The sequence below is a fragment of the Gekko japonicus genome, unplaced genomic scaffold, assembly GCF_001447785.1.
Source record: "Gekko japonicus isolate JY-2015 unplaced genomic scaffold, Gekko_japonicus_V1.1 scaffold1600, whole genome shotgun sequence".
NCBI lineage: Eukaryota > Metazoa > Chordata > Lepidosauria > Squamata > Gekkonidae > Gekko > Gekko japonicus.
In genome coordinates this window covers 384,383-409,896 of record NW_015163138.1, presented here as the reverse complement: position 1 = coordinate 409,896, position 25,514 = coordinate 384,383, and positions in this window count along the sequence as shown.

Sequence of the window (25,514 nt, the reverse complement as noted above, 5' to 3'; positions counted from 1 at the left end):
TTATACTCCGCCCTTCACTACCCAAAGGAGTCTCAGAGCAGCTTACAATCTCCTTTCCCTTCCCCCTCCCCACAACAGATGCCCTGTGAGGAAGGTGCGTCTGAGAGAGCTCTCCCAAGAACTGCTCTTGAGAGAACAGCTCTGAGAGAACTTGGGACTGACCCAAGGTCACACCAGCAGCTGCATGTGGAGGAGTGGGGAATCAATCCCAGTTCTCCCAGATTAGATTCCATGCACTTAACCACTACATCAAACACCAAAAAGAGAGGAAAAATTTATACTCCGCCCTTCACTACCCAAAGGCGTCTCAGAGCAGCTTACAATCTCCTTTCCCTTCCCCTCCCCACAACAGATGCCCTGTGAGGTAGGTGCGGCTGAGAGAGCTCTCCCAAGAACTGCTCTTGAGAGAACAGCTCTGAGAGAACTTGGGACTGACCCAAGGTCACACCAGCAGCCGCATGTGGAGGAGTGGGGAATCAATCCCAGTTCTCCCAGATTAGCGTCCACGCTCCTAACCACTACACCAAACTGGCTCTCACCAAAAGGGCTGCCCGTCGACCTTTATAACTTTAACAACATTATCCCACCCACCCGCCCCCTATTCTGGCTATGAACTGGGACCGTTCACTTAGCAGATGCACTGAAACACTGGAAAGCTACACCGGTGGAACTCCGGCCTCCCTCAGAACTCTCAAAGTGGCAGAAGCCTTATCCCAGGTGGCAAGACAGAAGAAACTCCCTTTCCGAGCGCTCTGGATTCATTCTGTCCCCCCCCCCCCATTTCTTAGCTTCCAGTCTTTCTGTCACCCTCTCTTAGTACATCTCTCAAACTTCCCTTTAATCCAAACCTCCTTAACTCCCCCGTCCCCGCTTACTTCCTTTTTTATGCAAGCCAAGATTCCTCTCCCCGTTTCCTACCCTCTGTAACTTCTCACCACCTCCTTCTCCCCTTCCTAAGGAGGGGGCCTCTTCCCTGGAGGTCAGTCATCTATCACTGGCTCAACCAAGGAGAACCCCAATATGGTCAGAAGCCCTGGCTCGTTCTCTCCAAAGTTCGGAAGTGTCAGCTTGTGGCCAAGGAGTTTATTGGCCAAGTTTGTAATGAGCTGGGTCTAAGCTCCCGGCTTTGAAAGAAAGATCCCATAAATGGCATATGGAGTTGCAAAAATCTGACACTCCTGCATTAATAGGAGCCAGGCATTTAACAGGGCTGCTTGAAGGCCAGGTATTTATTGGTCATGGGACCACAGGAGGCCCGCTTTACACAATCGGTGTGCTGGGGGGAGGGGGGGCAGCGCATTTGCTTTGCATGTAGAAAGGCTCAAGTACAATCCTCAGCATCTTCCCGTAAAAGGATCAGGCAGAAGAATGATGTGGGAAGGCTGCCTGTACCTGAGACCCTGGAGAGCTGCTCCAAAGAGAGCCAGTTTGGTGTATTGGTTAGGAGCGCGGACTCTGACCTGGGAGAACCGGGTTTCATTCCCCACTCCTCCTCCACATGCAGCTGCTGGTGTGACCTTGGGTCAGTCACAAGTTCTCTTAGAGCTGTTCTCTCACCAGCAGTTCTCATAGGAGCTTTCTCTGCGCCACCTACGTACCTCACAGAGTGTCTGTTGTGGGGAGGGGGAGGGAAAGGGATTGTAAACTGATCTGAGATTCCTTCAGGTAGTGAAGGGCGAGGTATAAATCCAATCTCCTCCTCCACCTCTCCAGCAATTCTCTCAGAACCCTCTCAGCGCCACCTGCCCCACAAAGTGCCTGCTGTGGGGAGAGGAAGGGAGGGCGATTGTAAGCTGCTTTGAGACTCCTCAGGGGAGGGAAAAAAGGTAAAGGTAAAGGTTCCCTCAGGGTTCCCTCAGGGGAGGGAAAAAAGGTAAAGGTTCCCTTGCTCGAAAACCAGTCGAATCCGACTCTAGGGTTGCGGAAGAGCCAGCGCCATCCAAAGACGTTTCCGTGGTCATGTGGCCAGCACGACTAAACACCAAGGCGCACGGAACGCTGTTACCTTCCCACTGAAGTGGTCCCTATTTATCTACTTGCAATGTCTTGCTTTCGAACTGCTGGGTTGGCAGGAGCTGGAACTAGAGACGGGAGCTCACTCCATCATGCGGCACACTCGGGTCTCGAACTGCTGAACTACCGACCTTCCACAGCCTGCAGTTCAGCGTCTTAACCACTTGAGCCACCGCAGCTCCTCAGGGGAGGGAAAAGCCGCTTATAAAAACCAAGACCAATTCCACAGTCATTTTTTTTGTCACTCCTTGGTCCCTGTTGCTTCAGGGTGTCAGTAGGGTCCCCCCCCCAACCTGTTTTGCTCTCTCTTGTAGTCCCAGAGGGAGCAGAACACATGTGGAAAAGGGGGGGGGGACACCGAAAGCAATATGGAAAAATGAGTGACAAAAATCTCAGTGCGGAATTGGTCTGAAGTCTTCTTCTTCTTCTGCCTCACAAGGGGCCTGTGGTGGGGAGAGGGAGGGAAGGCGATTGTAAGCCGCTTTGAGACTCCTCAGGGTAGAGAAAAGCCAGGTACAAAAGCCAACTCTTCTACTACTACCACTGGTGTCAGGCCAGGGCCCTACATGTCACCTACTCCCAGAGTCTTTCAATGGGGGGGGGGAGCCAGGGATAAAGCTGGGCCAGACTATCTGTCCAGGTCAATGGACGCTGACACCACGTTAGAGAAGAATCTGACCATTTCAAAATGCCCCACCAAGGCTATGGCAGGACAGGCGATATTGCCCCCCCCCCTTTTCTCAAGTGCCAAAACAGCTCTGGAGGGAAGGGGCTGTTTTGGCACTTGAAAAATATGCCGAGTAGGGTCACCAGCAATGTTCCCTCTAAGCTGTGGAGTCTTGTGAGCAAAAATTCTGCTTTGTGAGCTACTGGCATTAAAGTGGTGAGCAAGCAATTTGACTGCTGCATCAATTAGTTTGCTCTGGAGCCATCCGTCCTGAGCTAAGACAAAAATGTGTGAGCTGGAGGCTAAAAAACTGTGAGCTAGCTCACACTAACTCAGCTTAGAGAGAACACTGGTCACCAGGTCTCTGGCCGGGGGGGGGGGGAGGTAGGGTTACCACATCCAGGTTAGGTAACTCCTGGACCGATTTCACACGAGAGATGCACTGCGGTTGCGCCGCGTGGCCGCATGTTGACCCGCGGTTTTGCCTGATCCACCCCCCCCCCGCGGTTTTGTGATCCTCAAAAAACAGGATAACGAAACCACGGGGAAAATCGGGCAAAGCCGTGGGTCAAAATGCGGCCGCGCGGCTTCGGGTGGGAAATTGACCAATAGAAGCGGGGCAAAGGGAGGGCCGACCACGGCTCAGCTCTTGTGTGAAATCAGTCCTGGAGATATGGGATAGAGCTAGGGAAGGATTGAGACCTCAGTGGGCCACTGGCCTGATTCAACCTGGCTTCTCTTATGTGCTTAATTTATGGAAATGGGTAGCTGGGGCTGTAAAGGGACAGAGAATCCTCCCCCCCAGGCAGGTGAGCACCCTGTGAATACATACGGCTGCCTTATTCTGAAGGAGGAGGAGGAGGAGATTGGATTTATACCCTGCCCTTCACTCCCTGAAGGAGTCTCAGAGCGCCTTACAATCACCTTCCCTTCACCTCCCCACAACAGACACCCTGTGAGCAATGTTCCCTCTAAGCTGTGGAGTCCTGTGAGCAAAAATTCTATCTTGTGAGCTCCTGGCATTAGAGTTGTGAGCAAGCCATTTGGCGACTGCATAAATTAGTTTGCTCTGGAGCCCTCCTTCCTGAGCTGAGTCAAAAATCTGTGAGCCGGAGGCTAAAAAATGGTGAGCTAGCTCACACTAACTCAGATTAGAGGGAACACTGCCTGTGAGGCAGGTGGGGCTGAGAGAGCTCCGAGAGAACTGCGACTGACCCAAGGTCACCCAGCTGGCTTCAAGGGGAGGAGGAGCGAAGAATCGAACCCGGTTCTCCAGGTTAGAGTCCACATCTCTTAACCACCACGCTGGCTCTCTAAGTGAAGCTCTCGGTCTATCGAGATCAGTGTTGTCTGTTCTGACTGGTAGCCAGTCTCCAGGATCGTCGGAGGAGTCAGGGCACCTCCTCTGCTCCTGGCCGCACAGCCTTCCTTCGTCCGCTCGCTCACATGCATGCACACGCTCCCCTTCCTATGCTCCTGGCTGCCTGGCACCGCCAGGGAAGAGTGTCCAGCCACACACACACACCAGGGCCATCGAGGAAAGAGGCCTGTAGGTGGCTGTGAGCATGGAAGGAGTCAAGAGCAGGCAGGGGAAGGGTGAAGAGGCAGGTGGGGGTAGATAGGGGGGCAAGAAGGGAGGTGGGGGGGTCCAGGGGGTGGGCAGAGGAGGGGAGGGGGTGTCCCCTGTGCCCAGTCTGCCCAGGGCCTCTCAAAACTTAGAACTGCCCTTGAAAGGAGGAGGAGAAGAGATTGGATGTACACCCTGCCCGTCCCCCGGAGTCTCAGAGTGGCTTACAATCTCCTTTCCCTTCTCCTCCCCACAACAGACACCCTGTGAGGTAGGTGGGGCTGAGAGAGCCCTGAGTAGAGTTGCCAAGTCGTGACGGGGGATCTGCATGTCTTCACAGAATCCTTGCCGCAGGGACGGCGAGACGCGTTGCACCTGCCGCCACCAGGATCTGACGCATAGCGTCATGTCCTGGCGACGGCGGTGCAACGCGTCTCGCCGTCCCCACGGCAAGGATTCTGTGAAGACATGCAGACCCCCCCGCTGTGATTTGGCGAGATTTGGCAGGCCTAGCTCTGAGAGAACTTGTGACTGACCCAAGGTCACCCAGCTGGCTGCATGTGGAGAAGTGGGGAATCAAACCCGGTTCTCCCAGATCAGAGTCTGCCACTCTTAACCCCTGCACCACACTGGCTCCCCAGTTCATTCACATTACCTCCCACATGATCCTTTCAACTGGAGATGTCGGGGATTGAACCAGGCATGCCAAGCAGATGCTCCACCACTGAGTCATCCCCCAGCACTGCCTCCTATTTGGGAACCCCCCCCCCCGCAACAGAGCTACAGCGGGCGTGGCCTTTGGCTCAGCAGATTCCCTGAGCGTGTGATCCAAGGCTCAAAACCACTTTATGTACCCAAAACGATGAACAAGCAATTATGTTGTTCAGAAAGAACCAATTATCTGTAAGTGAACAACAACAAGAGCATTTAGGATCATAAGACAGATCTAATAACTGAGGGAAAAGGAAGTTATCGCTCGTCTCGAGCTCCTACCATCAGCTGCTAAAAACATCTTTGGAAAGTCAGACTTTACATCCAGAGTTTGCAAAGACCAGGGCCACAGCTTAACCTCCCATTGGGGGAAGAGAGCTAGGTTGGCCTAAGATCGCCAGCAGCCCAGAGAAAGAAATGTCCTGTCCCTTTCACAGAGCTTTCGTAGGATGTTATTTACCTCCCTGCCATGAAAAGTTTTAGCTGCCCATCTCCCAACAGTGAGCTTCTGTTAAAAGGACAGGATGAACTTCCTCTAGGCCTGTAGTGGCGACATTAGATCTGGGCACAGAGCAGGGATAGGGAATGAATGCCAGGTCTAGGTTGGGAAACACCTGGAGATTTTGGAGGTGGAACCTAAAAGGCCGAGCAGCTAAAACGTGAAATAAAATACAACTATTTATTACACAGTGCACAAAGACTTAAGACAAATAAACAACATACGTAGAAAGCAAATAAAAGCTCGGAACGTAGCATACAGCAACAACTTTAAGTTGAACGTACAATCAGTACTGGATCAGAGGGAGAGGAGGAGGAGGAGGAGATTGGATTTACTTCATTACCCAAAGGAGTCTCAGAGTGGCATACAATCCCCTTTCCCTTCCCCTCCTCACAACAGACACCCTATGAGGTAGGTGGGGCTGAGAGCGCTCTTTCCAGAACTCCCCTTGAGAGAACAGCTCTGAGAGAACTTGTGACTGACCCAAGGGCACACCAGCAGCTGCATGTGGAGGAGTGGGGAATCAAACCCAGTTTTCTCATTCGAGTCCACACTCTTAACCACAATACCAAACTGGCTTAGGGCTCTTCAGCTTGGAGAAACGACGAATGAGGGGTGACATGATCGAGGTTTATAAGATTATGTATGGGAAAGAGCAGGTAGAGAAAGAGGTACTGTTCTCCCTTTCTCACAATACAAGAACTCGTGGGCACTCCCTGAAATTGCTGAGCGGTCGGGTTAGAACGGATAAAAGGAAGTACTTCTTCACCCAAAGAGAGATTAACACATGGAATTCACTGCCACAGGAGGTGCTGGCGGCTACAAGCATCGACAGCTTCAAAAGGGAATTAGATAAGCATATGGAGCAGAGGTCCATCAGTGGCTATTAGCCACACGGTATAGATAGGGACTCTGGGGCAAGGGATGCTCTGTCTTCTTGGTGCGTGGGGGGGGGGTCAACAGTGGGAGGGCTTCTAGTGTCCTGGCCCCACTGGTGGACCTCCTGAGGGCACCTGGTATTTCTGGCCACTGTGTGACACAGAGTGTTGGACTGGATGGGCCTTTGGCCTGATCCAACATTGGCATCTCTTATGTTCTTATGTTGTTTGTGAGGAGAGCAGGTTCCCTCCAGAGGCTTTTTAAAAAACTATATTGAGAAAGGCTGACCACAGGCCTGGAGGTGGGGGAGATATCCTGTCCCTTTAATAGAGCTTTATTTAATGTGTGGAAATGGCCGTTGAAGCTTTTCATGGCATGGAGGGTGGGTAACATTACTTGCAAAGTGATAACCTGTTAAGCTTGCATTAAAGGGACAGGACATTTCAGTTTTCACCAGGCAGTTTCCAAACACGCTGGAAAACAACATGTTGCCCCATTCACCCCAAATGGTGACCACATGTTTTGAGAGAATAATGCATCGCATGATCTCTCCTCAGTGCGGCTGGATCACCACCAAACCCGTAATGAACCGACGGGTTTGAGGAGGCTCCGATAATCAGTTCAGCGTGGTGTGTCATGAGTTGTGTAGGTTTGTTCTACAGGACCGTCTCTCCCAATCAGTGCTCCCTCTAAGCTGTGGAGTCTTGTGAGCAAAAATTCAACGTTATTTATTTTGTATTTATTTACTTATTTTTGGAGTTATATCCCGCCCTCCCCAAAGGCTCAGGGATCAGTCACAAGTTCTCTCAGAGCTGTTCTCTCAAGAGCAGTCCTCAAAAGAGCTCTCTCAGCAGCCCCACCTACCTCACAGGGTGTCTGTTGTGGGGAGGGGAAGGGAAAGGAGATTGCCAGCCGCTCTGAGACGCCAAGTGAAGGGCAGGATATAAATCCAGTTTCTTCTTCGTCCTCTCTGAAACATTCGATGGCATCTCCTACACAAATCTAATTGTGGTCACTGCAGGTGGAACAATACAGTGCAAATAGATGGGCAACAATCTGCCAAGGTGGAATAAAACAGGGCAGAGCAGAGCAGGGGAGGCCATTAGGGATGAGTTGCCAGTTTGGTGCAGTGGTTAAGTGTGCGGACTCTAATCTAGGAGAACCGGGTTTGATTCCCCACTCCTCCACTTGCACCTGCTGATGTGACCTTGGGTCAGTCACAAGCTCTGTCCTTGATGAAAAAGAGCAGTTTCTGTCTGGAGTTCTCTCAGCCCCACCCACCTCACAGGGTGTCTGTTGTGGGGAGGGGAAGGGAAAGGAGTTTGTAAGCCGCTCTGACTCCAAGTGAAGGGCGGGTTATAAATCCAGTCTCCTCCTCCTCCTCCTCCTCTTCCTCTTCTTCTTCTTGCCTCCACCGCAACCATAGGCCTGGCAGAACATCTCCAGTTTACAGGCCCTGCAGAACTGCATTAAATCCCACAGGGCCCGGATCTCAGCTGGGATAGTGTTCCGCCAGGCCGGTGTCAGAACCAAGAAAACTCCGCCTCTGGTTGAGGCTTAGCATACATCCTTTGGGCCAGGGATCACCAGTCAATGTTGACCAGAGGCGCACAAAGCCCTTCAAGGGACGTATTGGGAGCAGTGTTCCCTCTAAGCCGTTAGTGTGAGCTAGCCCACAGTTTTTTAGCCTTCGACTCGCACATTTTTTCTTAGCTCAGGAAGGACCAGAACTGCACACAGTATTCCAAATGAGGTCTCACCATTTGGAATACTGTGTGCAGTTCTGGTCCTTCCTGAGCTAAGAAAAAATGTGCGAGTCGAAGGCTAAAAAACTGTGGGCTAGCTCACACTAACGGCTTAGAGGGAACACTGCTCCCAATACGTCCCTTGAAGGGCTTTGTGCGCCTCTGGTCAACATTGACTGGTGATCCCTGGCCCAAAGGATGTATGCTAAGCCTCAACCAGAGGCGGAGTTTTCTTGGTTCTGACACCGGCCTGGCGGAACACTATCCCAGCTGAGATCCGGGCCCTGTGGGATTTAATGCAGTTCTGCAGGGCCTGTAAACTGGAGATGTTCTGCCAGGCCTATGGTTGCGGTGGAGGCAAGAAGAAGAAGAAGAGGAAGAGGAGGAGGAGGAGGAGGAGACTGGATTTATAACCCGCCCTTCACTTGGAGTCAGAGCGGCTTACAAACTCCTTTCCCTTCCCCTCCCCACAACAGACACCCTGTGAGGTGGGTGGGGCTGAGAGAACTCCAGACAGAAACTGCTCTTTTTCATCAAGGACAGAGCTTGTGACTGACCCAAGGTCACATCAGCAGGTGCAAGTGGAGGAGTGGGGAATCAAACCCGGTTCTCCTAGATTAGAGTCCGCACACTTAACCACTGCACCAAACTGGCAACTCATCCCTAATGGCCTCCCCTGCTCTGCTCTGCCCTGTTTTATTCCACCTTGGCAGATTGTTGCCCATCTATTTGCACTGTATTGTTCCACCTGCAGTGACCACAATTAGATTTGTGTAGGAGATGCCATCGAATGTTTCAGAGAGGACGAAGAAGAAACTGGATTTATATCCTGCCCTTCACTTGGCGTCTCAGAGCGGCTGGCAATCTCCTTTCCCTTCCCCTCCCCACAACAGACACCCTGTGAGGTAGGTGGGGCTGCTGAGAGAGCTCTTTTGAGGACTGCTCTTGAGAGAACAGCTCTGAGAGAACTTGTGACTGATCCAAGGTCACACCAGCAGCTGCATGTGGAGGAGTGGGGAATCAAATCCCAGATTAGAGACCACGCTCCTAACCACTATACCAAACTGACTCTCAATAGTAATGTTTTGGTAATGGTTAGGAATGTTTTGTATCAGTATGTTATAATATTATAGATGACTGTTATTTATATTTTAACCCTGCAGTTGGCAACCCTGGAAGTGGCCTCTTTGGTATACGACAAACTCTCTTTCCATTTTGTAAAGTCCAAGAGAGGCGGGTTTCTTGAGCATCTGGTGAGCTACTGTCATACATGGATGGCACACTGCCCCTCAGGTTGCCGAATGGTCAGGAAACAGCCAGCCCGACCTGCTCTTGAGCACTTAATAGCAGCTTGATATGCTGTGGGAGACTTTACACAGCATGGAGAGTAATTCCTGCAGACTGCCGGCACAACTAAAGAGGCCAGTTGGCAGGTTGGCAAGCCCAGTGGCATTTATTTTGGCAGTCACAAGTTGGGTGGAGTCGGCTTTCCCTATTAGATTTTTTCTCCCCCCCAATTCCTTATTTTATTCCTGTTACCATGCTACTGAAAATTCGGTACAAAATTCCGTAAATCGTTCTGGACTTTGCCAGGCACGGGGGCGTGTGGGGACCCGTTTCACAAAGCCTGCAAAGAAACACGGGGGGGGGGGAAAGATGACCACTGTGTGATGGGCGGATTGCTCCGTCTCCACAAATCGCGGACTGCCGAAACCCTTCCGCCCACTGCTCGCTTGCCACCCGGCCCTGCCCCTGCCGAATATAGCAAGTCATGAAAACCAAGACTGAGGATGCCATCTAGAAAGACAAGCAACAAGAGCCTTCCTGAATCAGACCAGTGGTCCATTTAGGCCAGTGTCCTGCTTCAAACAGCCCTCAACCAGTTACCCTGTAGGAGGTCTCCGGTTCAATCCCCCACACCTCCAGTTAAAAGGACAAGACAGTAGGAAATGGAAAATACCTCTGCCTGAGACCCTGGAGAGTGGGCAGCAAATGATAGACCGTTTGTCTGACTCGGGATAAGGCAGTAGTACAAAACTGTAGCATATACACAGTCCTCTGCTCCACTACGCACATGTAGTGAAGCATGGATATGGGGTTATAAAACTGATGTGTATTATTTTATTATTATATATAAATAAAAATTCAGGAGTCTTTTGGGGCCGGAGCGTGCTGGAGCACCGCTCCGGCAGCCCGCGTGGTGGCAAGCCCCGCCCCCGGATCCCCCACAGAAGCGCTGCGGCTCTGGGGAGGCCCGGAAAGCCCCACCCCCGGGTCCCCCAAGCCCACATGGGAGCGCTGTGGCTGGTGGAGGCCCAGAGAGCCCCGCCCCCGAGACTGTAAGCCGCTTCGAGACTTCTTAAGGTAGAGAAAAGCGGGGTATAAAAACCTTGTCTTCTTTTTCTTCTGGTGACCCCATGGGGGTTTTGTGGCAAGAGACAGACGGAGGTGGTTTGCCATTGCCTGCTTCTGCATAGCAACCCTGGACTTCCTTGGTGGTCCTTCATCCCAATACTAATCAGGGACAACCCAGCTTAACTTCTGAGATCTGATGCGATCAGGTTAACCTGGGCCATCCAGGTCAGGGCTTCTCTTAAGATCTACTGGCATAGAATCAAGGGATGACGTTCTCATGAATGTAATGTAACATCTGACCTCAATTCGTTGTGATTTCTAAACATAGATGCCTTAACCAATAGGGGTTTGCTCCTTCTTCAGAAGCCACAATTCTAAAACCCACCCGAGTTTAGAATACTGGGATGGACATCAGGTTACCAGCTCCTGGTTGGGAAATACCTGGTGATGATGGGGGTGGAGCCTTAGGAGGGCAGGGTTTGGGGAGGGGAGGGACTTCAATGGGGAAAAGGAGGCCAACTCTGCCTTCAAGAGAAGACCTCATACTTTGAAAGCATGAAGGGCCCGACTTGGGTAGCTGTTGTATAGCAACAGCACACCACAGAAATCAAGCAAAGCCTGGGCAGCATCAGAGGGGGGACGGGGGACGTGTTTATAGCTCTGTTCCAGGTTCTGAGTCATGCCTCTGTTTGTTGCCATAGCGAACCGCACTTGAATCCATGAGCCGAAAGAAAAGTTTACGACCAACTTTTGTGTCTCTGAGGACTGAAAGATCGGAACCAAGGAAACAATGCGAGGAGGCGGCAAAAGGAAACACCTTTTTCTGGCACCAAACCGTTGGGGAACATTAAAAAGAAGAAACATCAAGAATGGAAAACATTAGAAAGAGGGAAGGGCTGGATTCCACGGTGTTTCTAAGGGAATCTGTTCAAAAAGAAAAAAGAAAGATGTGGTACAAATAAGACGAGCGTTTGGGAGAAAGGAGCTGCAAGTTAGAGCAGCATTTCTTAAATCGTGTTTTCAGAAGCCTGAGATTGCCCGGAAGCTTATCAAGGGTTTTGGGGTGCCATTCCAGCCAGGAGAAGAATGAGGGGGAATGGGGGCTGATGTCACTTCTGGTTTGACAGGAAGTGACGTTATTGTGACACTGGTGACACTCTAGTCTTCCACAGAGTTTTGGACGAATGCTTGAGTGTTGCTGGCAATGCAATGAAGTCACTTCCAGGCCAATGCTCCCTCTAAACTGTGGAGTCTTGTGAGCAAAAATTCGACTTTGTGAGCTACCGGCACTAAAGTTGTGAGCAAGTGATTTGGCTCCTGCATAAATGAGTTTCCTCTGGACTCCATCCTTCCTGAGCTAAGGCAAATATGTGTGAGCCGGAGGCTAAAAAACGGTGAGCTAGCTCACACCGACTCAGCTTAGAGGGAACACTGCCTCCAGCCACAGCAGAAGTGATATAATGGCATCACCAGCAAAAGAAAAAGAAAAAAGAAAAGACCCTGTCTTGAGTAGCCAACCAGTGACAAATGCAACACCCCTATGAAGAATGGACTGTTATATCAAGAGTTCTCTCATGTGGGTCTTCGTGACGGAATGGGCTCCGGTTGGGACAGGCCTGTCCCCAGGCTGTTTGCGAGCACCTAGAAATGTCACACTGGCCAGAGGACGGTGGGCTACCCAGACCAGCGGTTCCCAACCTTTTCAGTATGGTGACCCACAAGTTTAAATTTACTTGGTATCAGGCCTGTAGCCAGGATTTTGTGGCTTGTGGGGCAAAATTTTTTTCTAACAGGGCTGCCACTATTTTCCTGTCAGCTCCAATCCGCCCCCAAGCCCAACAGCTGGTGGCCACCCCTCCCCTCCTGCATGATTTAAAGGGCCCTTCAGCTGATCAGCAGGGAGCATGTGGTCTGCTGATCAGCTGGAGGGCACTTTAAATCTTGCAGGAGGGGAGGGAGAGGGGCATGTATCACCCCCCCTGCTTCTTCTCAAAAACATTTAAAGGATCCCTATAAATGCTTTTGAGAAGAAGCGGGGGCCCGTGCGTGTGGCCCACCCATTCTTCTCAAAAAAACTTCTAATAAAAAATCTTCTGGGGCTGCCCCTTTAAGGAAGGGGGCAGAGTCTCCACCTGCCCCCACTGTAGCTACAGGCCAGCTTGGTATGGTGACCCATCCAAGGTCTTTTGGCGCCCTAGGCAAGCAATCTTGGTACCCATAGAGGTCAGCATTCCATTTTCAGCGGCTAACGAAATGTTTTAGCGAAAACAACCACCGTCTCACAAAGGGCACAGCTGCCCCTACGGTGAATCCCAAGCAAGCAGCATTCCGACATACGCAGCCTTTGCACACGGAGGTTACATTCCAGCTTTTAACCACCCTCTCCTTCTCTGTTACTACTTCTAACCCCCCCCCCCCAATTTCTAAGAAACTAGTAACCAGCAGGACACGTTTTACTTGACCAATGTGTATATGCAAAGACGGGGGGGAAATACGAAACTAGTGTATGACATAGAAGATCCGGTTTCCTGGAGTCAGATCTTGCTTTGGAAACTACAGAAGAGAGCAATGGAGAGGGCAGGGGCAGCCATCAGGACGGGCGGGTCCACGACAATGTTCCCTCTAAGCTATGCAGTCTTGTGAGCGAAAATCCTACTTTGTGAGCTACGGGCATTGAAGTTGTGAGCAAGCCATTTGGTTGCTGCATAAATTAGTTTGCTTTGAGGCCATCCTTCCTGAGCTAGATCAAAAATCTGTGAGCTGGAGGCTAAAAAACTGTGAGCTGGCTCACACCGACTCAGCTTAGAGGGAACACTGGTCCACCGACCCACTCTCTGAGTCTTCGTGACCCATTTTGGGTCCCGAGCCACAGGTTGGGAACATAATGATCTGGACCTTGATCCAATTCCACAAGGCAGTTCATAAATTATTACGATCGCAGCTATGAGAAGAAGAAGAGAAGAAGAAGGAGAAGAAGAAGGAGGAGGAGAAGAAGAAGAGCTGGATTTATAGTGCCCTTCACTCGGAGTCTCGGATCAGCTTACAATCTCCTTTACCTTCCCATCCCCACAACAGACGGGAGGTAGGTGGGGCTAAGAGAGCTCTTTGGAGGTAGGTGGGGCTAAGAGAGTTCTTTGGAGGACTGCTCTTCAGAGAACAGCCCTGAAAGAACTTATGACTGACCCAAGGTCACGCCAGCAGCTGCATGTGGAGGAGTGGGGGAATCAAACCCGGTTCTTCCAGATTAGAATCCATGCTCCTAACCACTACACCAACCTGGCTCTCTCTCTTCTAGACTGAAAACTGACTTTGGTCAAATCTAAGAAAACATGATCCAGCAAGTTTCACACTGCTGAATCACTGCCTGCTATGCAGGATCTGTTTAGTGTAGCCTTCCTTCCATTCTCTAAAATGATCAGCCAGTGGCATGATTGTCTCCTCTGCAGGAAAAAACTTAACAGTTTCTTGTTGACATTAGCAGCTTGGTCCTCAGACTTCACAGTTGCTTTTAATCACAGCATAACCTCTGTCCTAAACAGTTACAGCAGACTAAGGTTCTTTGGGGGGGAAAGTGTATTTTGTTTTTAAAAACAGGGCTGTGTTTTGTCAGCATCTGGAAGAGTGGCTGACTTGCATAATGGCATTTTTTAAAAGTAATTTTTAGTCCGCAAGAACACGGAGGATTCCTGGGAGAGAAACAGGGGAGGGGGAGCATTAAAAAATTTGCCATCCTGGCCCTTATAGGTACTCGTACTCCAAAGACCATAATATTTCCCAGAACTGCAAGAATAACAGTCCACTGCGGTCATTCCAAGCAGGAGGAATGAACATTGTGTGGTGCCGTCAAGCAAGATCATGGATCCCAGTGCTGTCTTTAACTCAGGAGCATTGCTTGAAACATACGCCTCCAATGCTCCCTCTAAGCTGCGGAATCTTATGAGCAAAAATTCTACTTTGTGAGCTACAGCAATAAAAAAGGCCAATGCTATGCTGGGGATTATTAGGAAGGGTATTGAAAACAGATCAGCAAATATCATAATGCCCCTATATAAAACAATGGTGCGACCTCATTTGGAATACTGTGTGCAGTTCTGGTCACCACACCTTAAAAAGGATATTATAGCTTTGGAAAAAGTGCAGAAAAGGGCAACTCGAATGATAAAAGGGTTGGAACACTTTCCCTATGAAGAAAGGTTAAAACGCTTGGGGCTCTTTAGCTTGGAGAAACAACAGCTGAGGGGTGACATGATTGAGGTTTATAAGATTATGCATGGGATAGAGCAGGTAGAGAAAGAGGTACTTTTCTCCCTTTCTCACAATACAAGAACTCATGTGGGCACTCCATGAAATTGCTGAGCGGTCAGGTTAGAACGGATAAAAGGAAGTACTTCTTCACCCAAAGAGTGATTAACACATGGAATTCACTGCCACAGGAAGTGGTGGCGGCTACAAGCATGGACGGCTTCTAAAGGGAATTAGATAAGCATATGGAGCAGAGGTCCATCAGTGGCTATTAGCCACAAGGTATAGATAGGGACTCTGGGGCAAGTGACGCTCTGTCATCTTGGTGCTTGGGGGGGGTCAACATTGGGAGGGCTTCTAATGTCCTGGCCCCACTGGTGGACCTCCTGATGGCACTTGGTATTTTTGGCCACTGTGTGACAGAGTGTTGGACTGGATGGGCCTTTGGCCTGATCCAACATTGGCGTCTCTCATGTTCTTATGTACAGGCATTAAAGTTTGTGAGCAAGCAATTTGGCTGCTGTAGAAATTAGTTTGCTCTGGAACCATCCTTCCTGAGTGACAACAAAAATATGTGAGCCAGAGGCTAAAAACCTGTGAGCTAGCTCACACTAACTCAGCTTAGAGGAAACACTGCTTCCATCCACCAGAGACTTCCTGGGGGCAAAGAAGGACTTCCACCCACAGAATGTGACCGTCTTCCCATACAACTCCTGCTGCAGTCCAGGGGATGTCCACAAGCAGTATTTGGGAGGTGGGGCATTTTAGGCTATGGATGGGAATCCTGCCTGTGGAAGAGCTCCAGTACAAACAAACCTATGGGCTTTCCCACATTCTCAATTTTCTTGCTTGTAAGTTCCTGTCTCTTCAGGGGTTTTATCCTGCTCTGCCCATAGTTTGCTCCCTCCAGTGGTTGATTCGATATTACACCGTGTTATGTCCAGTATATCTCCCTGCAGGTTTTTATGCCGGACATAAACTGGTGTAATATCAAATGGACCACGAGAGGGAGCCAAGCACGTGCAGAAAAGGGAAAAAACCCTCAAGAAACAGGAATTTACAACCTAAAGAAATGAAAATAAGGAAAAGCCCTACATCTGTACAGAGGTGTCTCTCCAGTGCAAGCAAAACTGGGCTTTTCTGGGTACCTGACCATACAGAGCACCAAGTGTGCATATACTTGTACATATATACATGGGTCTAGACATATATTTTAACATGTGTACACAAGACAGAGGGTGGACTTCACCACTGCTGTCTTGCAAAGGAAACAGGACTGTAGTCTATGTCACAATGTACGGTATGTATTATCTATTTATTGTATGTATTATCCTGTAACATCGTTTTCTGCATTGTTTGACGCACTGTATCTAATACCCTTTGTGTTGTTTCTAATTTTTGTAAGCTTAGTCCTACTGGATCATTTATTAGATGTCTCAGGCTATTTGAGTAATCTGTCTTGAGTATGGTAAGAAAGGTGGTAAAAGGTAAAGGTAAAGCTTTCCCTTGATTGAAAGCCAGTCGAATCTGACTCTAGGGATGTGGTGCTCACCCCCATTTTCAAGCCGAAGAGCCAGCACTGTCCGAAGACGTCTCCGTGGTCACGTGGCCGGCATGACTAGATGCCGAGGGGCATGGAACACTGTTACCTTCCCACCAGGGCTGGCCCGAGATGTTTCTGCGTTCTAGGTGAGGTGTAGATGCCAACCTCCCGGTGGGGCCAGGAGACCTCCCAGTTGGCCTCTTGCTGGCCGCTCTCTCCCCTCCCCGGGCAGTGGCAGCGGTGGCAACATCCGAGGCGACATTCCGCAGGAGTCACATCTGCAGAGCCTCATCCACCACTGCTGCCCCCATTCGCGGCAGCGCCGAGCTGAGCCCCGCCACGGACAGGTACACGACTCGGGTCGGCGGGGGGGGGCCACGGGAGGGGGGAGAGGGGGCGCCCCGGTGGAACCCCTGTGGTGGAGGTGGGGGAGCTTCTTGTGTCGTCCCCGTTCTCTCTCCCTCGCCCGGCTGCCTGCCGGCTCTCGCCTCTGCTCTGCCGGGGGGGACCGGGCCCCCTTGTTGGAGCAGGCCCGGTAACAGGACCGCCTCTGCAGCACCTGCGCCCGACAGGATCCTCACCCGCCACCCCCAGCTGTGGGAGATCCCCTTTGCGGCCCCGCAGGCTTAGCCCTGCCAAAGAGCCCCGGCATCCAGAAAGCCATGCTGATGCTGGGGGCGGGCGGGTGGCGGCAGGGCCCTCGGAGCATGAACTTTTGGTAGGGGCGGGCAAGACTTTCTCGCCTCTGGTGCAACTCTGGAGCCCTCCCTGCTCCCCCTGGCCACAAGGCAAGAGCCGAGCCTTCCCGCCCCTCGCCCCGCTTGGCCTCTACAGTCAAAGCCGCTGGCTCGTGCTCCAGCTGAAGGAGAAAGGGGGGCGCCACCTCCCCCCGACTACCCTCCCCACGAGGCGCCGAGCCCTCTGATGCAGCTTAGACGGGGCTGCTCGCAAGTCACGCTGCAGGGGGCAGTGCTGCCAGGGGTGGGGAAGGACAATGTGCAGCCCTTCAGTCGCCGAGCTCAGGGCGCCCTCTGGCAGGGCAGTTGGCACCCTGTTCAGAGCGCGCCCTAGGCGAGATACTAGTGGGCTTAGTGAGAGGGCCGGCCCTGCTTCCCACCAAAGTGGGATACTTGCAATTTCTTGCTTTCAAATTGCTAAGTTGGGAGGAGCTGGGGTCAGAGATGGGAGCACACTCCGTCATGCGGCACTCGGGTCTCGAACTGCTGAACTACCGACCTTCTGGTCTGCAGTTCAGCATCTTAACCACTTGAGCCACCGCAGCCCCTGTGGTAAGAAATTTTAGAAATATAGAAAGTTTGGGTTTAAAAATGAACCAAATAGTTTATAAAATCTATATATCTGTCTCTGTCTTTGCTAGCAAAACAGCAAACATGCTGTTCCAGACAAATCTCTTTCTTGGTCACACATTCCATTCCCAGGAAATCTCCACAGGTGTGAGACCCCCAATTTACTAGGCAATAAACTGCAGCTGGGCAGTGACAGATTTCAATCCAAAAGACAAACTAACTTCCTGAGATACAGGAGTTCACACACCCCATCTCAGAGATAACATTAAAGTACAGTTTATTTCCCATGATTGGGAAACACCAGAACAAAAACAATGACACTGTATTGATCCTGTAAATTGTGACTTTTGGAGTGTGAAACGCAAGGAAAGCAATCTCCTGTAGAACTTAAAAATGTTAATTTACAACTGTAATTTAATTATTGGGGGACCTCTTTGATCATTTGGTATAAATACTAGACAGTTTCAACAGACCTTTGTTGGCTCTGGAAGGATCAGGAGAGGCTCATTCTCCTGAGAATTTGGAGTCAACCCGAAAGGCCTTTCGTTTTTGCATGCTTTGGGTGGGATAGATCTTTGCTTGCATGATTTATTTTCTGTGTCCGCTGAATGTTTGTCTTTTAATAAAGATAAATATTATTTTAAGAAGAGACCTTTGAGTGTCTCTGACAGCGTGTAGTGGTTTCCAACTTGCACCTTTCGCCTTTGGTGAGGAGGCAACACTCAGGGGACACGAACCAGAGGGGGAGTGTGGGGACACATTTTTCTCACAACAGCCCCATCTGAGAAAGGTGGACTATACAGTAAATAAATAAATACATAAATACACATAGATCTACCCAGTTAGAATGTTTGAAAAAAAGGCCACTGTGACATGATTACTTTGAAAATGTGGACCAATGACAGGTAGAGTTGCCAGGCCCTTGGTGGGGGCAGGGGAACTCCTACTCCCAGTTCTTATTTCTCGCCACTGTTCAGACCAGTGGTGGGAGAATTTTTAAAAAAAACCCACTGTAATTCTGACAGTTTATTTATCATTATTTATTTATCCTTAGATTTGTATCCCGCCCTACCCCTGAGACGTAACATACAGGGGGAACTTAGAAGTGACATCAGTCCTCTCTAGGAATCGCTGGAAACGCTATGGTTTTACCATAGAACATCTGGTGATTCCCAGAGAGGCGTGAAATCACTTCCGGGTGATCCTGGAAGTGACCTTAAACCATCAATGACGGCCACCTCTGATGCCCCCAGTCTCCAGCTGGTTCCCCGGCAACTGACTGGTGTATTATAGCTGAGCTGCAAGAGCAGCAAAATTAAAGCGTTCGGACACTGCTGGAGCGTACCACTTCAAACGGGGGTGGTTTTTTTTTTACAGATTCTATGCCTAAATTATTTCCCCATATAAAAAGTTCTGCACACCGAAAACTAGCATAGAAGGACACAGGCTACCCAAACCCCCCAAAAGTCATGGTTCCTTGTGGTCAATTACTCTAAATCCACTCTGCACTTCCTCAGAAGCACCTGTCTTTATTATTACTTCACATGTCCCAAGACTAACTGCTGAAACAGCTTGACAAGAAAAAAATCTGGAACAGATGAAATTCCAAGGAGTCTTACGCTAAAAGCACTCTGATGGCTTCCATAGCATGACTGCTACATAGAGTGGCGTTGAGGTGATACATGACACAGAAGACATGCAAGTGCTTAAATAACCAGTTTGCTTGCCTGTCAGTCAAGTTTCCTCTTATTTTTTTCCAGTGAAACTTTAGGGGGGGGGGGGAGACTTGCACAACCTGCTTTTTTAAAAAAATCGAGAAATGCTAGAGATCCAGTCTTGGTAGGCCTGCTGGAATTTCACCGCTGGTAGCTTTTGTAACCAGAGGTGAACAGTAATAATTCACAGAAGTTGTTCAGTTGTCAAAATGGATAAGGAAAGGCAGGCAGCGGGTGTTTTATCACCTCCTTGCAGCCAGGCAGTGCAGACGACTTGACACAATTTCAGCTTCACAGCATGTAAGGAAATGCATTTTTTCTTTGGAGGTTTGAAATGAGCAAAACTTTCACTCCTGAGTTCTGAAAGTTTTTTTTCTCTCTGGGCAGAGAATGGGCATAAAGGAAGTCAGTTCAACTGGTTTCCAGACTTACTTCAGCCCACCTTCGTACAAATGCTAATAGGTCTAGCTAGAGACAACAGTAGGGTCCAGTCCCCTCCTTCTCCAAGCAGGGAACAGAGATTTGGAGGTATTAAATACTAGAGAGACTTCAGGAAGAATCTACAGAAAGGATCTTCAGGAAAAGCTTCTCTGACCCGGCCTGACCTGGCCAGTGGGTGGGTAAAAGAGAGGTGATAAAACTTAGGGGAGCAAGGAGGAAGGTCTCTTTTGTGCTGAGTCCATCACAGCAGACAGAACTCTTAACTGAGGTCTGGAGGAGGTAGTCATCAGCCATGTGTTGGCCTGGTCAGCTGAAGGAAGCTTCAAGGTAATGGACATCTGTACAGATCTGTAACTTCCTAAGCTAAGGAGCCTGTCCTATTTTTTAACATCTGATATGGCATGTATATAGAGAGGAACTGTGTTTTACCTATTTCTTTGGAATCCCTTGCTCATTCTGGTGCTGTGCTAAAAGTATGCTTGTGAACATTTTCTTTTTAAATAAATATTTCCTAACTTTTGATGCTGGTAGTGGGTCTCTGTACCACATAGACCTCCACCGTCTTGGATATGCTATTTTAAAAGGAGCGCCAGGGGGAAGGCAGTCAGTCGGCAACTGACTATTCCTCCAGGGACGCACAAGGCAGTAAACGGTCCCCGTGATGACTAGGTGATGGGCAGTGGGAGACACAGAGGCAAGGCCTCAGAACTTGGAAGGGAAGCTGGGAGTCCTGTTCCTCCCAGTGGGCAATTCCCACAGAGGTCAGGTGGTGGTGGTGGGTTACCGGAGAGAGAAAAAAGCCTCTCCAGGTGTTGGGAAAACCTTGGAGGGCAGGGTGGAACAGGGCCTGCAGGCTAGAGCAGGCTCATTCCGCCACACAGCGTGTGAAGAAATGCATGTCCTCCTGGGAGGTTGGCAAGCAGCCAAGCCTCCACTGTGCATTTAAAAGTGGTTTTTTTCTGGGCAGGGAACAAGCTGGGAAGGAGGAAGCCTGTTAATGGCTATCCAGGCTCGCCTCTTAAGAAATGCTAATGGGTCTAGCTAGAAGAAATGGAATGGCCAAGCTTCCCCTGCCCCCTTCTCCAGGCAGAAAACAGAGTTTGGAAGACTTTAGGCTAGAACATCTCAAGGAAGGGGCTGGAGGAAATGCTTCTCTGACCTAGGCTTACCGGGTCAAGTGGGAGGGGAAAGACGTATGATAAAGAGCCAGTTTGGTGTAGTGGTTAAGTGCGCGGACTCTAATCTGGGAGAAGCGGGTTTTATTCCCCATTCCCCCATTTGCACCTGCTGGATGACTTTGGGCAAGCCATAGTTACAGCACAGCTGTTCTGGAAAAAGAGCAGTTTCTGTCAGAGCTCTCTCAGCCCCACCTACCTCACAGGGTGTCTGTTGTGGAGGGGAAGGGAAAGGAGTTTGTAAGGCGCTCTGAGACTCCTTTGGGTAGTGAAGGGTGGGGTATAAATCCAATATCTCCTTCTTCCTCACAGGAGGAAGTAGCTTTTTCTCCTGGAATGCTGAGGACATGAGAGCATGTACACAGACCTCTCCTGTGGGATGGCAGCCATTGACTTTGTGCTTGCCTGCAGAAGGAGGGATCTCCAAGGTAAGGGAGACATAAGAACATAAGAGATGCCAATGTTGGATCAGGCCAAAGGCCCATCCAGTCCAACACTCTGTATCCCACAGTGGCCAGAAATACTAGTGCCATCAGGAGGTCCACCAGTGGGGCCAGGACATTAGAAGCCCTCCCACTGTTGACCCCCCCCCCCAAGCACCAAGATGACAGAGCATCACTTGCCCCAGAGTCCCTATCTATACCTTGTGGCTAATAGCCACTGATGGACCTCTGCTCCATATGCTTATCTAATTCCCTTTTGAAGCCGTCCATGCTTGTAGCTGCCACCACTTCCTGTGGCAGTGAATTCCAAGTGTTAATCACTCTTTGGGTGAAGAAGTACTTCCTTTTATCCGTTCTAACCCGACCGCTCAGCAATTTCATGGAGTGCCCACGGGTTCTTGTATTGTGAGAAAGGGAGAAAAGTACCTCTTTCTCTACCTGCTCTTTCCCATGCATAATCTTATAAACCTCAATCATGTCACCCCTCAGTCGTCGTTTCTCCAAGCTAAAGAGCCCTAAGCGCCTTAACCTTTCCTCATAGGGAAAGTGTTCCAACCCTTTTATCATTTGAGTTGCTCTTTTCTGCACTTTTCCCAAAGCTATAATATCCTTTTTAAGGTGTGGTGACCAGAATTGCACACAGTATTCCAGATGAGGTCGCACCATTGATTTATATAGCGGCATTATGATATTGGCTGATCTGTTTACAATACCCTTCCTAATAATCCCCAGCATAGCATTGGCCTTCTTTATTGCAGTCACACACTGTCTCGACATTTTCAGTGAGTTATCTACTACAACTCCAAGATCTCTCTCTTGATCAGTCTCTGCCAGTTCAGACTTTGTAAGGATTTGTAACTTCCTAATCTTGAGGAGCCTGTCCTACTTTACCATCAGATAGGGATGGAGGATTTGTGTTTCTGACCAAATTCTTTTGTATTCCTTGCTCAGTCTGGTGCTGTGATAAAAGTATGCTTGTGAACATTTTCTTTTTAATAAACACTTCATAACTTTTGATGCTGGCCATGGTTCTCCATACCACATAGACCTTCACCACCTTGGTCTATTTTAAAAGGAGTGCTGGGGTGTGTGTGAAGGCAGTCAGATGGGAAGTGGCTATTCCCCCAGGGGCATGCAAGGCAGTAATCTGTCCCCATGGGGACCCGGAACTGGGCACAGAGGCAAGACCTCAGATTTTGGAAAGGAAGCTGGAAGTCCTGTCCCTCCCAGCAGGCAGTTCCTTGCAAAAAGGGCAGGTGGCGGTGGCAGGCTACCCTAGAGAAATGTAAAAGCCCCTCCAGTGAGGTGGCGGATCAGGGCCTGCAGGCCAAAGCGGGCACATTCTGCCACACAGTGTGATGCTGAAACCTCTGCCCTTCTGGCCAAAGCTCAGGCACAAACAGTGAACCTTGCTGGTTCTTCCTTTGTGGCTGGGATAACTTGCTCCATTGCTTTACAGCAGGCCTGCACAACCTTTGACCCACCAGGAAGAATACAGGCCATCAGGCAGGTATGCCCTGGCAGCTGTTTGGCCAACCTACTCTTATTTCTAAAATACGAACAGCGGAAGAGCAGACCAGTGGCGTGCATCATCCAGCCTCCTTTCTCATGCAGTGGCCAACCAGTTCCTCTGCAGGGCCAACAACAAGGCAGAGAAGCCGAGGCCTTCCCCCCGATATTGCCTTAGGGTCGTCAACTCCATTTTGTGGCAGCCATTTTGTTGCTGGCGCTGGTATTCAGAGGTTCCCTGCCTCTGAAAATGGAGGCTCCCTTTCATCTCCAAGGCTAAGCAGTTACTGATAGACCTACAAATCCTAGGTAAGCAGCAGAAAAAGAAGCTTACAATGGGCTGTTACATATGGTTTAGGGTTGCCAGATTCCAGGTTAGGCCTGGAGATCTCCTGGGATTACGACAGATCTCCAAAATACAGAGATCAGTTCCCCTGGGGGGGCAAAAGGCAGGTTTGGAGGATATACTCTATGGCATTGTATCTCAGTCTAGGTCCCTCTGGACCCCAAACCCTACCCTCATCTGGTTCCATGGTTAACTTGGTGGTGTCAGCTAAGCTGCCATGAGTGTGGAGAGGCTTTCTAATTGCTTTGCATTCCTTCCCATGCGCTTAATTGCTTCACAGCTGCAACACTTATCTGTAAAGAGTTACTGGAGAAGATTGTGGTGTCTACCTTCCGTGGGAGCTTCTTCGTTCCCAGCTCCGCTACCGTTAGAGACTCTAGCCATCACCAGCACGTGGGAGTCCACCTCATTGGGTATTGCTTGGGGGGGCGGCGCCTACGAATGCCCTATATCCTATTATGCGCATAGGTAGTCCACCATTCCTAACAGTGTTCATGTTATTGCATCTATGGCTTTTCAATAAAAGTAAAACCTTCCTGGAAGCGTGTACTTCGTTGTTTTGCTGTGGGTCCTGACAGGTGGTTCATACAGAAAGCCTCTTTTTAGCATCTGGGATAAGGATGAGGGTTTAAAAAAAAATATTCGTAGCTGCTTTATGGCCTGTTTCTGGTACTTCTGTCATATGGATACTTTTTAGGGCGTTCAATGGTTGTTTAATGCTGGGTTTTTTTAAATGGCGGTGGCTTGTCTTTAAAAGCTTTTTAAATGTACCGATCATTTATTATTTTATGGCATTATTTTTCCCTTGCAAGACAGTGCTCCGGTGACACCTTAGAAGACTCACAATATTTATTTCCGCTTAAGCGTGTGTGAGTTAGAACTCACTTCTTCAGATGCTGTGAGGAAGGAAATTATTTTGCGGATTTTTAGACAGAAAACTACCAAAGCAGGGAGGGAATCTAGTAAACCACTCAAGCAGGAGTCTGGAGAGGTGGCATAGAAACTTCCTAAGTACATAATAAATAAATACATCAGACTGAGTTCCATCTGGCTGTTCTGCTTAGCTGTGGCTCTCCCAAATCCCAGGCAGAGAAAGTTCTGTTCCCACTACAAAGATCCTTTCCAGATCCTGGAGACGGCAAGGATTCTACTTGGCACCGTCTGCAAACAGGATGTGGTCCATAACTCAGCCGTTGACACTACTGCAGCATACAGAGTTGCCAACTGCCAGGTGGGGCCTGGAAATCTCCCAGAATTACAACTGATCTCCATGGAGACAGATCAAGATGGGTAGCCATGTTTGTCTGTCTGCAGCAGTAGAAAAGAGCAAGAGCCCAGTAGCACCTTAAGGTAAAGGTTCCCTTGCTCGAAAGCCAGTCGAATCCGACTCTAGGGTTGCGGTGCTCATCTCTGTTTCAAAGCCGAAGAGCCAGCACTGTCCAAAGACGCCTCCGTGGTCATGTGGCTGGCATGACTAGACACCAAGGTGCACGGAACGCTGTTACCTTCCCACCGAAGAGGTACCTATTTATCTACTTGCAATTTCTTGCTTTCGAACTGCTAGGTTGGCAGGAGCTGGAACTAGAGACGGGAGCTCACTCTGTCATGCGGCACACTCGGGTCTCGAACTGCTGAACTACCGACCTTCCACAGCCTGCAGTTCAGCGTCTTAACCACTTGAGCCACCGCAGCTTAAAGACTCACAAAATTGGTGGCAGGAGAGGAGCTTTCGTGAGTCACTGCTCACTTCCAAGACGGGTAGCAGTAGAAAAGAGCAAGAGTCCAGGAGCACCTTAAAGACTAACAAAATTTGTGGCAGGGCAGGCGCTTTCATGAGTCACTGCTCACTTCTGCAGATACTCCTCTTAGTCTGGCTATAGCGGTAGAAAAGAGCAAGAGTCCAGTAGCACCTTAAAGACTCACAAAGCTGGTGGCAGGATAAGAGCTTTCGTGAGTCACTGCTGACTCACGAAAGCTCCTACCCTGCCACGAATTTTGTGTGTCTCTCAAGTGCTACTAGACTCTCACTCTTTTCCACTGCAAGTGCTCTCCAGATTACAGAGATCTGTTCCCCTGGAGAAAATGGCCGCGTTGTGCCACGGAGTCCGTGGCGTGACACCCCGCGCTGAGCTTCCTTCCCTCCCCAAGCCCCACCGTTCCCAGGCTCCACTCCCAAAATCTCCGGGGATTTCCCAACCCAGAGCTGGTAACCTTAGTAGCATAGGAAGCTGCATGATACTAGGTGAGACCACCGGTCCACCTGCCCACGCACTGTCTCCTCTGAGTGATGGCAGCTCTCCAGGACGTGAATCAGAGAAAGGTCTTTCCTGGGGCTGATAACCGGCTTAGGAAATTCC